The following is a 17,566-nucleotide window of genomic DNA, read 5'->3' as shown; positions in this document are numbered from 1 at the left end:
GGCCACGGGCTGGGATCAGCTGGCCGGAGAATTGGGCCCCTCCCCCCACTCCTAAAACATCCATAATAAACCTGGGCATGTGGTTAGACCAAAACCTATCCATGGAAACAGAGGCCAAAAAACTTTCAGCTATCTGCTATGATATCCTATGAATGATCCGTAAAATCATGAACCTAATCCCAGAAAAATCTAGAAAGACGGTAGTACAGTCCCTTGTGGTCTCTGGACTGGACTACGGCAACTCTTTGTACCTTGGCTCTCCTAAATATGTTACAGACAGGCTGCAAGTGGTCCAGAACGCGGCAGCCAGAATGCTTCTTAAGATTACCAAACACGAATCAGCGAGATCATCTCTGAAGAAGCTGCATTGGCTGCCAATCCAATCCAGGGTTAAATTCAAGGCCCTCTGCTTGGCCCACAAAGCCATGCAAGGGAGAGGTCCGACTATGTGGCTGTTTCCATGAGACCTCTCATTACGTTTGCTCCTCTCTGCAGCGCTGGGAAGCCTTCAGGTAGCCATGCGCTTTATAAATCCCACAAATATAAACCTGATCTTATGCTTCCAAGAAACTTGGGTAACAAAACCTTTTCTCGTGGAAGGGTTTCAATCTATAGGTGGAAGGAAAGGTAAAGCTCCAGGGTCTAATGGGTTACCCTTAGACATGTTTATGGAGAATGTTGACTTTTGGGCTCCTCCAATCACAAATGTTTTAAAAGCTGTTGTAAAACACCCCCCACACTTGGCATCAGTCAGTGATTGTGCTCATCTTTAAAAAAGGTAATTCGATGGACCCAAATTGTTACAGACCCATATTCTTGCTGGATTCCACCCTTATGGTGATAGGCAGGATTCTATTGACTAGGCTAGAGATATGGGCTGAAAACAAGAATATCATCTATGGCACACAGTATGGGTTTCGAAAGGAATTAGGCACTGTCGAGCAAGGCCTGCATTTATACCTCTTAATTAGTAAGTACACCCTGGCAAAAAAAGTTCATTATACATGCCATTCATGGATCTTTCATGTACCTTTGATAGTGTGAACCATAGCAAATTATGGGACCTCCTGACGAATATGGGTGATGAATCAACAATCATTTTATTTTTAATTAAGTTGTATGCAGCGATTACAGCTTGTGTAAGATTTGGCAGTAGGGGGGAGTACACAGAATGTGATAAAAGGAGTGAGGCAGGGTTGCATCCTGGCCCTGTTTTTATTATCTTTAAACATTATTAATATTGGCGAGTTTGGGTCGTCTACACTTGGGAACCCAGCCTGTGACGCTGCGAAAAATGTCATAGAGCGACAACCTGCGAGAACTGTCCCTCCCAATTCTATTACAGGTCCGGAGGCCTCAAATTATGCTTTCTCTTTCTATTTTATTGCCACTCACAGTGGCCCATCAAAACTTTTTTGTATGCAAAAACACTACATATCCCATTATGCTTTGGTATGTGTCACTTCCTGTATGACCCTATAAGAGCCACCATAACCATTACGTGAGCCTCTTTCTTAGCTGCTCAGGCAGGAAGTTAAGTGCCCCACAAAATGTTCCTATGTTTATGTAATGAAGATTATTATTGCATGCGCTGACAGTGTTATACATTCATGTATATGTTGATTGTAATGAATCACACTGCTTCATTTACCTGCATTGTGTAAGACGCGCGTAATGCGCTAGATGTTTAATGTTCTTTATTCTAGTTGATTCAAGTGTGCCGTGTTAATTAGTTTGGCATTCCATTCACATACGCGCAATTGCGCTGACGATCCTTACCCCGTTACAGGTGGCCGCGTGAAGTGCGCTATTATTCCCAGCCGCTAGAACGCTGTCAAAGACTCCCGCAATGCAGCAGTGAATTGCGCTATGCGGGCGGCCCGATAGGGCTTTAATGTGGTGACTCAGATGTAAAAATGTACCACGCTGCCGTCGGCAGTTAATTCACCTCGATTATAAACGCTACAGGCTTTCCCTCATCGCCGGTGCATTTTTCCTGAGAGCTTCTTTACTCATCGTCGTGCGTAGCCCAATTGGGCTCCTTTTTGATAGGATTGGACTACGCACGACGTATTCGACCCTAAAATCACTCCAGAGCTCATTTTGCGAGGAGTTTCTTCGGACAAGGGACCCGGTCTACGCCTGAGGTGGCTGAAATAGTGATCTGGCCTTGGAGTGTGCACAAACTCCTTTGATATTTTGTACTCTTGGCTTTCCCTACGCCCTGTGGGCTGCAAGAATATTTATACAGCTTTTGCTGAGGAGCTAGGTACTTTGCTGTGTGTGCTGTGGGTTGGCTTCCCCCTTTCTCCTCTTCTGCCCATTACATTTATAATTCTACTCTGCCATGGAGAACTGGGTCAGCTACGAGTATAATAACCTATATGAGGAGTAAGTGACTACCCCTTCCCTGGAAGATAATATTGTGGAGGTGCTGGACGCTACGGTCCAAGAGTCCGTGAATAAGGCCGTGGAGAAGGAAGTCCCTGGGACTGTGCAGCAGGCGCTGGCTGCTGCATTAATGTCGATAACTAAACAGCTAGAGCAGTTTGCCAAACATCACGGCTTTAGTACCCCTGTTGAACCAGCTAAGGACACCACAGTTGTTGGACAACAGTCCAAGTCTTGGCCCCATGCTGATGCTCTCTTCTTTGCCTCCTTCTGGTAAGGCCAAACATCCTGACACTGATACGGACACAGATACTGATACCACAGAGACTGACACACCCGATGAGGCACCCCGAAAAAGAAAGCTAGGAAGACTAAGCACGTGGAGCAAGACCTATCCCAAACTACGTCTACTCCGTTCACTTTCAACCCCGAGCACATAGTCCACCCTAGGTCTTCGGACTGGGCTCCTGCACCTGAAGTCGCAGCGTACTTGCATGATGACCTCCGGCGGAGTTTTGACAAGGAGGTGCATAATAGATTACGTTCAGAATGCCCCAGGCCTGATATTCCGGACAAGGTTGCGGAGACCCCGGACATAGACGCAAGCCTACTTACCTTCCTCAAGAAGTTTGCTAAGGACCCAAAGAAAGGTATTGATCGGGCCTGGCGAGGCTGTCAGGACAAACTCCTGGACGTGGCAGGCCCTCTCGCTAAGATTCTAGAAATGGCCCTGGAGGCGCAAGGCTCAGGCACTGCGGTGGATCCAGATGTACTGGCAGGGTGGACCCAGCGGGCCATTTGCCTACTTGGTAACGCAAATTGCACCCTATCTACAGAAGGACGCAAGTCGCTCATCATGCAAATGGACTCCAACCTCACTGAATTGGCGGTAGTGGAACCGAGGCCCCTGGCTGAGGGCAATCTCTTTAGAGAACACTTTTTCAAGGATGTCTCCAAGTACGTGGGGACGTTCACCACGCTGGATAAGGCCCAGTCTGGCATCAAACAAGTCTTTCAGGCTGGCCTTTTTCGACCGGCCGGGGGTGAGGCAGAGGACGCTCACCAGGCCGTAAGTTCTCCCAAGGTCCTCAACGAGGAGACTACGGAAGGGGCCGCGGAGAGTGGGATTCCACTCGTGGAGGAACCTTCTACCCCACCAGACAACGCTTCAACCAGAGGCGTTTCCACAAAGGTGGCCACCGTGGGGGCTTCCAAGCCCCAGACTCTGCAGGTAAGTGCCCCGACAGTTTACTAATACCCTTGGGGGGTCGCACTCAGTTTTTCTATCACAATTGGTTTCGAATTTCATAAAAGGCATGGATTTTGCAGACAATTCAGGGGTTCCACTTAGATTTCTATCAGACTCCCTATCGGGACAAAAGACCCAGACAGCTTTCTTTTTCCCAACTAGAATGCGGTTTTATCGATTCCGAACTAGAAGAATTGCTGCAGAAACACGCGATAGCGTATTGCAACGAGGGCCCTCACAGCTTTTGCAGCAATATTTTCTTAGTGCAGAAGAAGGGCGGAGGTCACATGTTAGTTTTGATTTTGACGGAGTTCAATCAGTTTATGACTTACAAGCACTTCAAGATGGAGGGCATGCATCTTTTGGCAGATCTCCTCAAAGAAGGAGACTGGATGGTCCGGCTCAACCTGAAGGACACCCATCTGTCAATACCTATCTTTCCTCCTCACTGCCGTTTCCTCCAATTCCAATGGCGGAACCGGTAGTTCGAGTACTTGGTCCTTCCTTTCGGGCTCTCCTCAGCACCATGGTGCTTCACCAAGGTGATGAAACCGGTGATAGCTCACCTGCGAGAGCAAGGTATTCACATGATAGTTTATCTAGACAACATACTCATCATGGCGCAATCTCCAACACTAGCTGTTCATCATTTGCAACTTACCATAGCTACTTTGCAAAACCTAGGGTTCGTGATCAACGAATCCAAATCAGCTTTTGCTCCCTCGCAAACTGTGGACTTTCTAGGGTTCGTCATAGATCCTCGGACGACACAATTGAGTCTCCACCGCTCCAAACTGAAACTCATCAGAAAGGAGCTCACCGCACTGTTATCCAAACAGACAGTCTCACTCAGAGTAATCGCCAGGATCATGGGTATTCTGGCATCCTCCATACAAGCAATCTTCCTGGGTCCCCTTCATTATCGGGCTCTTCAGAGGTTAAAGATACAACACCTTCAGAAGGGTCTTTCTTACACGGACGTTGTTTCCCTCTCTCAGGCAGCAAGGGAAGAGATTCAGTGGTGGTTAAGTCACATTCAGGCGTGGAATGGCAGGGCCATTTTCGGCTCTCAGCCAGAAGTAGTTATAGAAACCGATGCCAGCCGTTGGGGCTGGGGTGTGCGTTGTGGAGATATCTCCACAGGAGGGCGATGGTCCCTGTGTGAACTTGATCTTCACATCAATTGCCTGGAACTCTTAGCGGGATCGTTCGCTATCCGGACACTGTCACCCAGACGACTCTCATGTTGCATCCTACTTTGGATGGACAACATCTCGGCGGTGAGGTACATCAACAAGTTGGGAGGCACAAGGACCTCTCTGCTTGCAGAAATAGCGAAGGACTTCTGGCATTACTGCCTAAATCATCAGATATTGGTGATTGCCGAATATATCCCGGGGCAGTCGAACATAGTAGCGGATTGGAATTCCCGGCTCCTCAAGGATTACAGCGATTGGCAACTTCAACCCCAGATAGTCCAATGGTTGCAAGCGATCTTGAGCAGTTGCAAAATCGACCTTTTTGCGTCCAGACTGAATCAACAGTCGGAGAAGTTCTTCAGCTGGAGACCGAACCCGTTAGCTCTGGCGACGGATGCGTTTTTGCAGTACTGGTCCAAGGGCCTGAATTATGCCTTTCCCCGGTTCATATTGATTCACAGGGTGACCACCCAAGTGTCTCGCCACATTGCAGAAGTGATTTTGGTAACCCCCATGTGGAAGTCACAGCCTTGGTTCCCAATATTATTGGAGATGAGCTGCGACTCCCCCAGGATGATTCCATCATTCTCGACAATGCTCCAGGGCCCTCATGGTGAAATGCACCCGATGATGTTAGCGGGTCAGTTATCTCTGATGGCCTGGAGACTTTCAGTCAAAGATGGCAAATGCCGGGACTTTCGGATGCAGCTGCATCTTTCATCAACCAAGCCTGGGATCCCTCTACCAGAAAATGATATTCTTCAGCCTGGAAAGGCTGGGTTCATTGGTGCGTGGACAACACGTGGATACCGTGGGGGCTGAGTTACCCCATGTTGTAAATTTTCTGTCCGAAAAAGCATCGGAGGGTCTGGTGTACCGTTCAGTTAACAATTTTCACTTGGCCATTTCAGCAGACCATTCCCAGATAGACGGCAAGCCAGTAGGTATGCATCCGGTAATTTGCAAATTATTAAAAGGTATTAGGGTAGCGAATCCACCTAAACCAAAGTATTCCTCTCTGTGGGATGTTTCTCTAGTTCTTTCCTTATTTGACAACTGGCCACATAATGACATGTTGACGCGGAACCAACTATCGTGTAAGTTAGCTATGCTTTTATGCCTATCTGCCTGTCGGCGGTCCTCCGATGTGAAAGCCCTGGATCTTACAGGTAGAGTATTTACTCTGGTAGGAGTTTCCTTTAACATCACAGCCTGAACTAAAACTTTGTCTAGAAGTGTTGAGTACCATGTTTTTCCTGGTAATGCAAAGCTTTGTGTAGTTCAGTGTCTAAAGGCTTATGAAGAATGTACTAGATCTATACGACCTGATGGTGGATGTATGTCGTTACAACGCATACTTTTACAACGCATGCACTTACAACGCATTTTTTACAACGCAACATCCACTACAACGCATTCCATTACATCGCATGACACTACAACGCATTTTTAAAAACTACCTTTACAACGCATTCCATTACATCACATACTACCTTTACAACGCATACCATTACAACGCATAATATTACATTGCATTTAATAGTATAGGGGTAAAAATTACTATTCTAACTCCAGGGGGTGCAACAGTAGGGTAAGTGTTGGATAGTATAGGGGTAAAAATTATTATTCTAACTCCAGGGGGTGCAACAGTAGGGTAAGTGTTGGATAGTATGGGGGTAAAAATTACTATTCTAACTCCAGGGGGTGCAACAGTAGGGTAAGTGTTGGATAGTGTAGGGGTTTTAATGTAATATTATGCGTTGTAATGGTATGCGTTGTAAAGGTAGTATGCGATGTAATGGAATGAGTTGTAAAGGTAGTTTTTAAAAATGCGTTGTAGTGTCATGCAATGTAATGGAATGCGTTGTAGTGGATGTTGCGTTGTAAAAATTGCGTTGTAAGTGTAGTGCGTTGTAATAGTTGCGTTGTAAAGGTTGTTCCCCCCTGATGGTGTGGTCCAATTGCTAATTGCACTGCAGAAACCTTATAAGCCAGTGTCTGTGGCTACTATAGCCTGATGGTTAAAATCAGTCATGCAAGGTGCAGGTATTGATACCCAAGTGTATGGAGCGCATTCTGTGCATGGAGCTATGGCATTCAAAACATTTGGATGCCATAGCTCCAGTTGGGTTCTACTGTTCAAGATATCATGCGATCTGCTGACTTGTCTTCTGAATTGACTTTTAAACAGTTTTACTATTAACCGGTTGGTGATATAGCTTCAGTTGTATTTGATAAGCATTAAACTAGCATAATCCGAAGCCTCTGGTCCTGTAATAGAATAAAAAATTAGCTAGCATTCGCGCCAAGAATTTTCAATTCTATTGAGGACACGGAAGCGAGGATTATCCCACCCGGTTATATTACAATACTGTAATGTTTACCCACCCGTATGTATTGATTATTCTGTTTAAGCAAAAATTACGGGTTTCTTATATCTCCTTCCTTCCAGCTTCTGAGAAGATGGAGTAGCAGTACTTCTCGTTAAGAAGATGTTAACGTTACAGTTTGTTCTTCCATGTTGGAAGATTTTGTTTGGACTTGTATTATCCTTGGGACTTAAAACGTTCGAGTAAAGAAAGAGGCTCACGTAATGGTTATGATGGCTCTTATAGGGTCATACAGGAAGTGACATATACCAAAGCATCATGGGATGTGTAGTGTTTTTGCATAGAAAAAAGTTTTGATTGGCTGCTGTGAGTGGCAATAAAATAGAAAGAGAAAGCATAATCCTCGCCTCCATGTCCTTAATATAATTGAAAATTCTTGGCGCGAATGCTAGCTAATTTTTTTATCCAACTGAGCCCCTTGGCACTAAACTTGACACTGTTACAGGTCATGGAGAAGATCGAAGAAACCCTCCCACCACCTGGTGCCTGCCGCAGGCCTTTTCTCTTCCACCTGCTTAATTACAAAGAATGCCACTCCATCTTGCGAGAAATCCGTAAGCTTTAAGAGATAAAAGTGGGCAACGCCTCTATCCTGAGTACATCATGGCGGTTCAGCGTCAGAGGAGCTCCTTTCTTGCATTTAAGCGGCTTCTCTGAGCACTGGACATGAGATACTCGCTCTTGTTCCCTGCCCGCCTCGGCGTGGTGACGAACGGAACCACACACTCCTTTGAGTGTGCAGAGGAAACCTGGGACTGGATGGAGTCCACTCAGGTTACGACTTCTACCCCCCCCCCCCCCACTGAAGTGGTGCAACCACGTGACATTACAGGGAGCCATCCCCAGTGGCGCAGCAGGCGGGAACTCCATCCCTCACAACCTGGCTCTGTGCCAAACTTGGGGCAGGTAATCCTAGAAAGGTGTCAAGCCTTACAGGTGGCATCTGAGATGCAAGCTCACACTCAGAGTTTGAATCCAGAGGCGTCCTCAGTGAAATCCCTGATTAATGATGGCTCTTCCACCGCATGGCCTCCTAGATCCGATTAGATGGCACCATCGGATGTGACTCTCCAAACTGCTGAAGACCTGCCATGAATCATTGAATACTGTCACCCATTTAGTCCAATCTGTTTTTTCCCGGTTCCTCTATTGTGTTGCTTATGCAGGCACTAACCTCTCTTATACTTCAGTTGGCGATGGCCCAGCCCTAGGGGGATGCACCACCTAGCCTAGCACACATAACATGTGTATTTGTAAAGCGCACGCTCGCCCAATGGTATCTTGGCGCTGAATAACACATGTTTATTGTTGCACAATTCAATGATACTGATTTTATTGACCTCAGAAGGATGAAAGGCTGGGTGGACCCGCTGGGATTTGAAACTGTGACCATGAGGTTGAACACAGGCCCCTACAGTGGATGCATTAGTCCACTAAGCCACCAGATACAGGTTACCTACACATCATGTTGCACTGCTGTCAGATGGACACACATAACTATAGTTGGTATCTCCATATCCTGTAACAGGGGTGCTGCATCCTTAGCTTTCGCACTGTTCCCCAACACTTCCTTTAGCTAGCCTATAAGGCCGGTATTTGCCGCAGTTTGGGCGGACACCTGTTGTTCCTCCGCTCTGATAATGTTACATGTTATGCTTTCCCTTCCTTCCCCAGTTATTACTGATTGCTTGGAAGAGCCCAGTCCTCCTTGTCATCCTCCCCAATCAATTGTACTGCCTAACACATGGACCCCTGCCTCATACGGGTTAGCTGCAGGCAGGGCCTTGACTCAGTTCTCGCATGACCCACACTAACATTATCACCTGGAATGTGAGGGGCATGCATATGCCCTTGTGCCGCTATGTCATATACTCCTACTTTAAACATAGATCCACTCACATTGCGCTACTGCAGGAGACACACCTGACACTGGTTGTTGTCCGCGTACTCCAGTGGCATTGGCACGGACACGTTTTTGCCACTGCCTACTCCTCTTATGCCAGAGGTGAATTGGTTTTGGTGAAGCTAGGGATTGCTTTCATGGCAGATGAGGTCAAGATTAATGCTGATGGCTGGTATGTGCTAATCCAAGGTCAAATAGATAGCCGTTGCCTTTTGCTAGGGGTGATATTGTCGGGGTTTCTGCCCCGGGGCAGAAGATCCAATATCCACAGGAGGGAAGAAAATGCATCTCCACTCCCCTAGGTTACAGCCACCCCCAAACTGACAAGGCGCACTGAAGGATAGACTAGTACCCTTAAGGAGAGAAGAGACGTCGTAGGACCACCAGAATTATCTTCCAGTACTTCTCACAGGAAGGGGAGAGGAAACCAGAAGTCGTGTAGCCCTGTAGAAAATAGACAACACAGGATGAGAATAATTAACAAAAGGGGTAGTAGAGACGAGATCACAGAAAGGGATTCATAGGTTAAACTACCCAGGTTGTATGCTTCCACATACTCACTTTGATGCTGCCAGCGTATCTATGAAGTCGGTCTCTTCAGTGTATAAAGGAACGGTGGGAAAAGATGACAAGCTGCTTAATTGGTTGGTTTATAACATAAAATGTTCAAGGCATAGGTCTGCCTTTCGTTTGATTCATGAAGCAATATGTCTGAGGCAGAAGCATTGAGGTCAGTTAATGCCCTGCCGCTTGTAAGCAGTGTCCTCCAGTGGTCCGAGAGGGAAATTGTGAAAACTAGATGACACGGAGTAAAGGGATTACTGTAGACGCAAGCAGACCCAGACGGATACAAAGGAACAGTTGGGGTCTGTCAAGCGAGTTCAACACAGCGAAAAGAAAAAGCTCCACGAAGCCGGCAGCCGGAGAATAAAGAAACCAAAAATTAAATTCCAATGGCGCAATCTCGCGCTCGATATATACAAAGTTCCCCTGAGCCTGTCCCCTGAAGCAGGCAGTAAACGGAGTCCAACAGAAAAGGGGAAAAAGAAAGAAAGGATCACAGCGTGTCCCAGCGCGTCTTGTGAAGCACGCAGGCACACTTTCAGCGCGTGATAGCGCACAAGGCAGAAATGCTCAAAACAGAGAGAGGGTCCTAACGCTCCGCAGCGGGCATCACAATGGACCAAAACGGCCAGAGAATTCAGTAAGAATCTAACTTCTTTAGGAGTAGAGAACCAAATTCCAGTTGCAACCAAAAACTCAGTTGTGTGGAAATCCAGAAGGGTCGAACAAACAGGAAGGGCGTGGTCCTTGCCAGGAAGAAAGCCAAGCACCTGGGATCGGGATCTGACTGCTAATAAGCTGTAGGAGTCACCTGACCGTGGAGCAGTGCAGCGTGGGAAAGCATACTGTCTGGTACCCATTGCAATGCATTTTGGGAGTGGTAGTTTTTGGTTAACACCAAGTAAGGACAGGGTACTTGAAGCCTGGAGGTTGACAGATATATGCCAGTAACGCAAACCAGACCTCGTTCCTGTGCACAATATCTAACAAACTGTCCTGTTGGAGTGGGATCCTGTGGCTCCTAGGAGGGGACATTAACTCTGTTCTAGATACAGACTTGGACCACTCTTTCTATCCCCTGCCATGCATGTTAGCCATATCCAATGCCCAGGCGCTAAGCAACAGGCTCCAGCACTGGCAACTTGTAGATATATGGCGTACCTGGAATCCTAGTACGTGTATACTCCTTTTACTACTCACTTCACATAATGCATGTTAAACTCCTGCTTTTTCACACCTGCCCCCAAAGACAGCCAACTGAGTCATTACTACTAGAGGTTGCATATAGGTGCTACCGATGCAGCCTATACATCACATAATACACTATCCCATATGCGCCAGAGTTGCCCTTGCTGGGTACACCTAGGGATGGCAACACCATCTCACCTGCAGAGACCTCCGCTTGGCTGGGGGCTGACCTACACATCCTAGGGGACCTCTACCAAGATGGCACACTGGCGCCTTACGACACATTAGCAGAGGAGGAGGGAATACCATCGGGCCAATTCCTTCTACATACCTCGTTACTTACAGAGCTGGCTAACAAATGGGGAGATATGTCGAGGCAACCACCTACACATTCTACTGCCCAATATCTGCAGGTTATGAGGGCAGTCAGGCACCTCACGTGATGACTTACAGCTTCCTTGTGTCAGCACATGGCAGCACCATTTACATTTCTGAAGCGACATTGGGAAGATGATTTGGCCCGCCCGAATACGGATAAAGAATGGGTTGCCATATTAGAAAGCCCAGTCAGCGTCCCTCTGAATGCTCGCTTCCTCATCATCCAATACTATATAATTCAGAGCGCTTACCTCACCCCTGCCAAGATGAACAGATGTTTTAATTGTGCAAATACTCATTCCCCCCAATGTCATCTCCTGGATGCTGACCTTCTTCACATGCTGTGGGCCTGTACACTCCTTACAACTTACTGGCAATACATAACGACACAACTGGCAGCTTGCTCAGGACGCATAGCACCTCACACATGGGAGACATGCGTCTTGGGTCTTTTTTGCTGGAGCAAGGTGAAGAAGGTCACCTCTCGCTTTATCGATTTGGGACTACTGGTGGCTAAACGTTTAATGACTAGGCATTGGAAGTCACCTGAGCCGCCTCTTCTGGTAGCCTGGGGACAATCGCTCCTGGTATGGACCCAGGCTGAGAGTAATGCGCTACATATGGAAGACACCTTAGGATTACGTAAGATGCCTATAGCTGCTAACTGGGGCACCATATTGCATGATTTTCAAACCGAGCATCCCCCAGACTCAGATCATTCAGTTACTACAGTGAGACAGGCAGATGGAAAGTCCTAACCAAACCCACTGCATACATAAACTGGGACCATATACAATATGGTTGCCTCTCTCACAGTCCCGGATTTGCTGCTCTCACCGATGGGTAATGTGCATACTTTTGCATCCTGGGGAGAACGGGGAGACGTGGTGGGCTGGGGAAACCCAAGTTGGGCAGAGCTGTCCCGTAGTTTTGTCCCTTCTGCCCTTCCTTCTTTTACCGATCTCTCCTCTTGTTGATGATTTCACCACGGATTTCCGCTTACACCAATGCCACATGTCAGAGGCCCTGTAGTAGAATCTTCATGAGTGCTCAGTCCCACACATTGAGAAGTCCATGCCTACAGCCTTTCAGAGTGACTCTACACATGCTCATTGGGGCATGGGACACTTCTGGGTATGTCGTACTTTGTGCAATTCTACTGCCATGACATGTTTCATGTAATGTTGATAGATACTTGGCACTGTACCTGATTTTGAAATGTCAACCCCTTACCATGTTTATACTTTTACTTTATCTTTAAGATAGGAATCCTTTGGCACCCGTATTCCTGTGGCAAGCAGTATGGTCGCCCGCATGCCCACCCACTCTTCCAAGTCAACTAGAATTTCCGCCCCCTGGTTTAATGAAGTCCTCAGGCAGAGTAAATGCTCCTGCAAGCGCCTGGAAAGGGTATGGCGCAAAAACTTTAATCTAGAGGATAAAGCTATATACAAACAGGCCTTGAAAGTCCACCACATTAAAATTTATGAAGCCAAAAAAAGATATTTTGTGTCCAAAATTGAGACATCCAGAAATAAGGGCAAGGACATTTTTTAAATCGTTAAAGCCTTCTCCTTTCCGCTTACGGTTGCCAGGCCTTTTACATCCTCTATGGAATAGACAAGCCAAATTGCTGCCTTTTTCCATGATAAGTTCAAAGTCATCCAAGACTCGTTCGCTGAGAACCTCCCGGTGGAGGGAATGTACTCCAAATTTCTAACACCTGGAGCACCTGCTGAGGGTCCATCACTAATGCAGTTTCCCCCTCTCCAACTGGAGATTTCCTTGGAAATCATGAAACGCCTTAAGTCTGGCTCTCCCTCGGACCCCTGCCCGGCAAATTTGCTGGCCTCGGTGGCCGAGGCCATTAATCCAGCGGCTAACCAAGTCCTTAATTCCTCGTTGAGGACCGGTCATGTGTCTGGCAGATGGAAAAGCGCCAAAATCCTGCCACTGCTAAAAAAGCCCTTAGCCGATCCTTTGGTAGAAGCCAATTACAGACCTATTTCACTGCTCCCGTTTTTCTCTAAGATTTTAGAGAAATATGTTAATTCTGTCATTTCTGAATATGTGGAAATGAATAATCTCCTCCATCAGAGCCAGTCAGGTTTCAAATCCAATTTTTGCACGAAGACGGCTCTTTTCGAAATCTCAGAGTCCAATCAAGGAGAAGCTTGATAAGGGGGGTAAAGCTATGTTAATTCTGCCGCACCTCTCCGCAGCTTTCAATACCGTGCCACATGAGCGACTCCTGCACAGGTTGCAGGATTGCCACCTGGGTGGCACGGTTCTGAAGTGGTTCTCCTCCTTTCTGGAGCATGGATACCAAGAGGTCTGGTCTCCCCTTTTTGCCGCTCCTAACCCTTCCATGAAGGTGTGAGTCCCTCAAGGCTCAATTTTGAGCCCCACACTCTTCAACCTATCTATCTCTCCCCACCCCGCCCTACCACCCCCACCTTCTCCCAGCACTAATACTCCCAGTGCCCCTCTCACACCTCTTTCCCAATCCATCACTACTCCTCCTTCACCACCCACAGTCCATCCATCAAATATGGCAACTCTCACAACCGACCCCAGACTAGATGAGATATTATCTCTGCAACAAGTCAAAACTGACATCCAAACTCTATACAATCTGATTCTACAGCAACCCAAGCTAGCGCGCCCTAAACATGATTCCAGACACACACATCAAAAATTCTAATCGCACCCAACATCTACACGTAAGCCCCCAAAATCATGAGCCCCCAAGATGGAGTACAGTGTCTTACCCCAATGCCTTATCCCGCCAAATCAGGATGAAAAATTCCTTATCATCTAAAGAATTAGGTGCCTTACTCCGCTCTTACGAGCTATCTTACATCCCACATAACTCTGTGCACCCAGATAATTTACATATAGATTCCTTAATATAGTCTATCCCTATCAACACACACAGAGCTACAAGACACAATTCCAGAGGCATAGTTGAAAACAACCTCACACGAATCCCTCTCACATTCGAACCCCCCACCATATCTAACAAGACGCAGCTAAAATGTATACTCCTACACTGCAGGTCCGCATCTAGAGACGCAGCCGATATAGCAGACCTTCTACTCACTAACGAACCAGACATTCTAATCCTGACGAAAACATGGCTAAATGAATCACCTAACCCATCCTGGACATACTAGTACCCCCTAAATATGACATCACCAGACTTGACAGAATTGATAGGCTGGGTGGTGGAATCGCTTGCATACATCAGAGCAATCTAACAGTGATCAATTCCAATGGCCCGCACCATCCTCTTGTGAATACCTTTGCTTAAACATCTCTAGTAATAACAAACAAATATGCTCATTGCACACATTCTACCACCCCCCAGGAGATAACATCACATTCATATAACACCTCATGGATATTTAGCTACAAATGATGGCCAACAAAATATGCAAATATTCCTGGGTGACTTCAACCTCCACTGGGATGACCTGAATGACCCAGGGGTCAACAGCCTCAAAGCTTTCCTCTCAGTCCTTAATCTTAACCAAATCTGTAACAGCCCCACACACGACAAAGGCGCAATCCTCGTCCTAATAATCTCCAAAGTTGACTCCACTAAACTCGACTCGATCCTCCCCTGTGATTGGTCTGACCGTCACATCATTACATTCCAAATCAGGGTATCAGCTAAAAGTCATTCGACACAAACCTTGAGAACAAAGATCTGGAAGAGAAATCTGAGAAACGTCGGCTCCGACCTACTAGTATCCTCTAATCCAAACATCCTATGTCCCCCGGAAAACCTAGACGATGTACAAGACCTGACCAATAACTACTTCCACTCCATGGACAGCCTATTAGACAAAATAGCCCTCCTACAATGGAAAAGAACCACCACAAAAGACTCAAAACCCTGGTATGATGGCAGGCTAAATGAAGACAGACGCTCACTTAGAGTAATCGAACGACGATGGAGATTTGCACCTTCAGCTGACCACTTCAAGCTACTAAGAACCACCAGAAACTCCTACTTCAGAAAGATCAGAAGATCAAACCAACTTCTTCAGTAATCAACTAGACCAAGCCAAGAACCGTCCCAAAAAACTTTTCGATCTAATCAAATCCCAAACCAAGGGTGCACCCATCCACTCCAAGGCTATCCCTGACTCTCTCCCCAACTGTGAGGAATGTGCCTCCTTTTTCACTACAAAATCAGAATCCATAAAAACCGACTTACTAAATGACCTTTTATCCCTTACAGACATGCAAAAGAGCTCCGCATTGCCCCTGATAGGTGTCCCAGTCAAATATTCCACAAAATTCAACCTTAAAAACAACGCAACCTGTTCCCACTTCAACACCTACAGTGAAGATACTATACTAAAGACGCTAACCGCCCTGAATCCGTCCAACCACTTCACAGACCTGCTTCCCGCTAACTACTTAAAAGACTTAATTCCACTGTTACTACCTCTCTGGACCAAGATTATAAATACCTCCCTCCTTAAAGGAACAATCCAAGAAAGCCTGAAAATATGGCAGGTATCCCCTATCTTAAAAAAACCAACAGCTGACCCATCAGACTTAAATAATTATCGCCTGATATCCATCATCTCCACTCTAGCCAAGCTCTTCGAAAAATGTGTACACACCCAGCTTAGCAACCACATCGAACAATTCAACCTGCTTAACCAATACCAATCAGGCTTCCGAGCAGGTCACAGTACTGAATCAGCCATGACACACATAATTGATGGCGCTCTAAAAATCCTTGACCAAAACAAAGCCTGTTTACTAATCTTTCTCGCCTTGTCATCGGCATTTGACACTGTCTAGAACTGCTGAAACACAGAATGGGAATATCTGGATCTGTACTTACCTGGTTTACTTCTTTTCTCCAAAATAGATCTCATAAATTCAAGGTCAATCACTCCGAGATCCATTTCCATATGTATACAGATAACATCCAACTCTACATCAAGAGCCATTCACTTGAGGACGTCAAATCTCTCAACACAACGCTACAAAAAACTCAAAGATGGTTGGCCAAAAATCATTTGAAGCTAAACTCCCTCAAAACGGAGTTCCTCCTAATCGCCCCCCTCCCCAACAAGTCATCCACCATCCGGGAATGGATGAAGCACCTACCAGCATTCAAAGGGCAACCTCTCATTGTTGAATCAGCGAAATCGCTAGGTGCGACACTGGACAGTAACCTAAAGATGCAGCAGCATATCAGCGCCGCCACAAAAGGAGCATATTTCCATAAGAACACTCTGCGAAAACTGAAACCCTTCCTGCCAGCAAACGACTTCAAACATGCAGTTCAAGCCCTAGTAATCCCAAGAGTGGAATATGGGGCTGTAACCCTAGGCGGCCACCCCAGGTCGACGACAGCCCCGCTAAGAGCCGCTATCAATTCAGCTGCGAGACTCATCACAGGTTCAAAAAGAACCTCTCACATCTCTCCAGACCTGAGAGCCCTTAACTGGCTCCCGTTTGAAGCTAGAATTCATCTGAAAATCAATTGCAAGACGCACAAGGCCTTACACTGCAATTCCCCGAGCTACCTAGCTCAGAAACTGGTACTTTCTGCTGGTAATAGCGCCTCCAGAAGCTCCAAGAATCTCCTACTGAAACCACAACGATTTGCCAAGAAAAAAACTTACAACCGATCCTTCTCTGGAATGGCTCCCAGGATCTGGAATGCTTTGCCCACAGAAACAAGACTAAACCTCTCCACTGCCTCCTTCAAAAAAGAAGTGAAAGCGATTCTCATGGCTAAATTCACATGAATTACTTACTTATTACTGGATTCTAATTACTAGTCTGTATTATTGAGCACCGTATTGTAATCACTAGTTTGTATTATTGAGCACCTTTTATCTGAATCACCTATAATTGTATGCTTTTTATGCTTACACTTGTTTCCAATATATGACATGTAAAGTGCTCAGATACCCGCAAGGGTCTTGTTCGCACTATATAAAACCTTCAAATAAATAAATAAACCTTTATATGTCTCCCCTTGCTCCTTTGGTAGAAGCTTGCGGCGCTAAAGTAATCTCCTATGCTGATGTCACACAGCTTCTGTACACCTGTGACAAGGGTGCAGACTTTGGAGGTGAAAAGATCAAACAATGTCTGACTAGGGTTTTTGCATGGCTAAGGGAGAACCAGCTCAAATGCAACTCAGAGAAATCGGAGGTTATTTTCTTCAGCTCCCCACCCATGGATGGGTGGAAACAATGGTGGCCATCGGATATGTCGCCACCCCTCTCTTCCGTCAGCACCGTCAAGAACCTTGGTTTTAAGA

This window comes from Triturus cristatus, chromosome 11 (genome assembly GCF_964204655.1).
Source record: "Triturus cristatus chromosome 11, aTriCri1.1, whole genome shotgun sequence".
In the NCBI taxonomy this organism is placed as follows: Eukaryota; Metazoa; Chordata; class Amphibia; order Caudata; family Salamandridae; genus Triturus; species Triturus cristatus.
The sequence above is the reverse complement of the archived record's forward strand: the minus strand, read 5'-3'. Positions refer to the sequence as shown.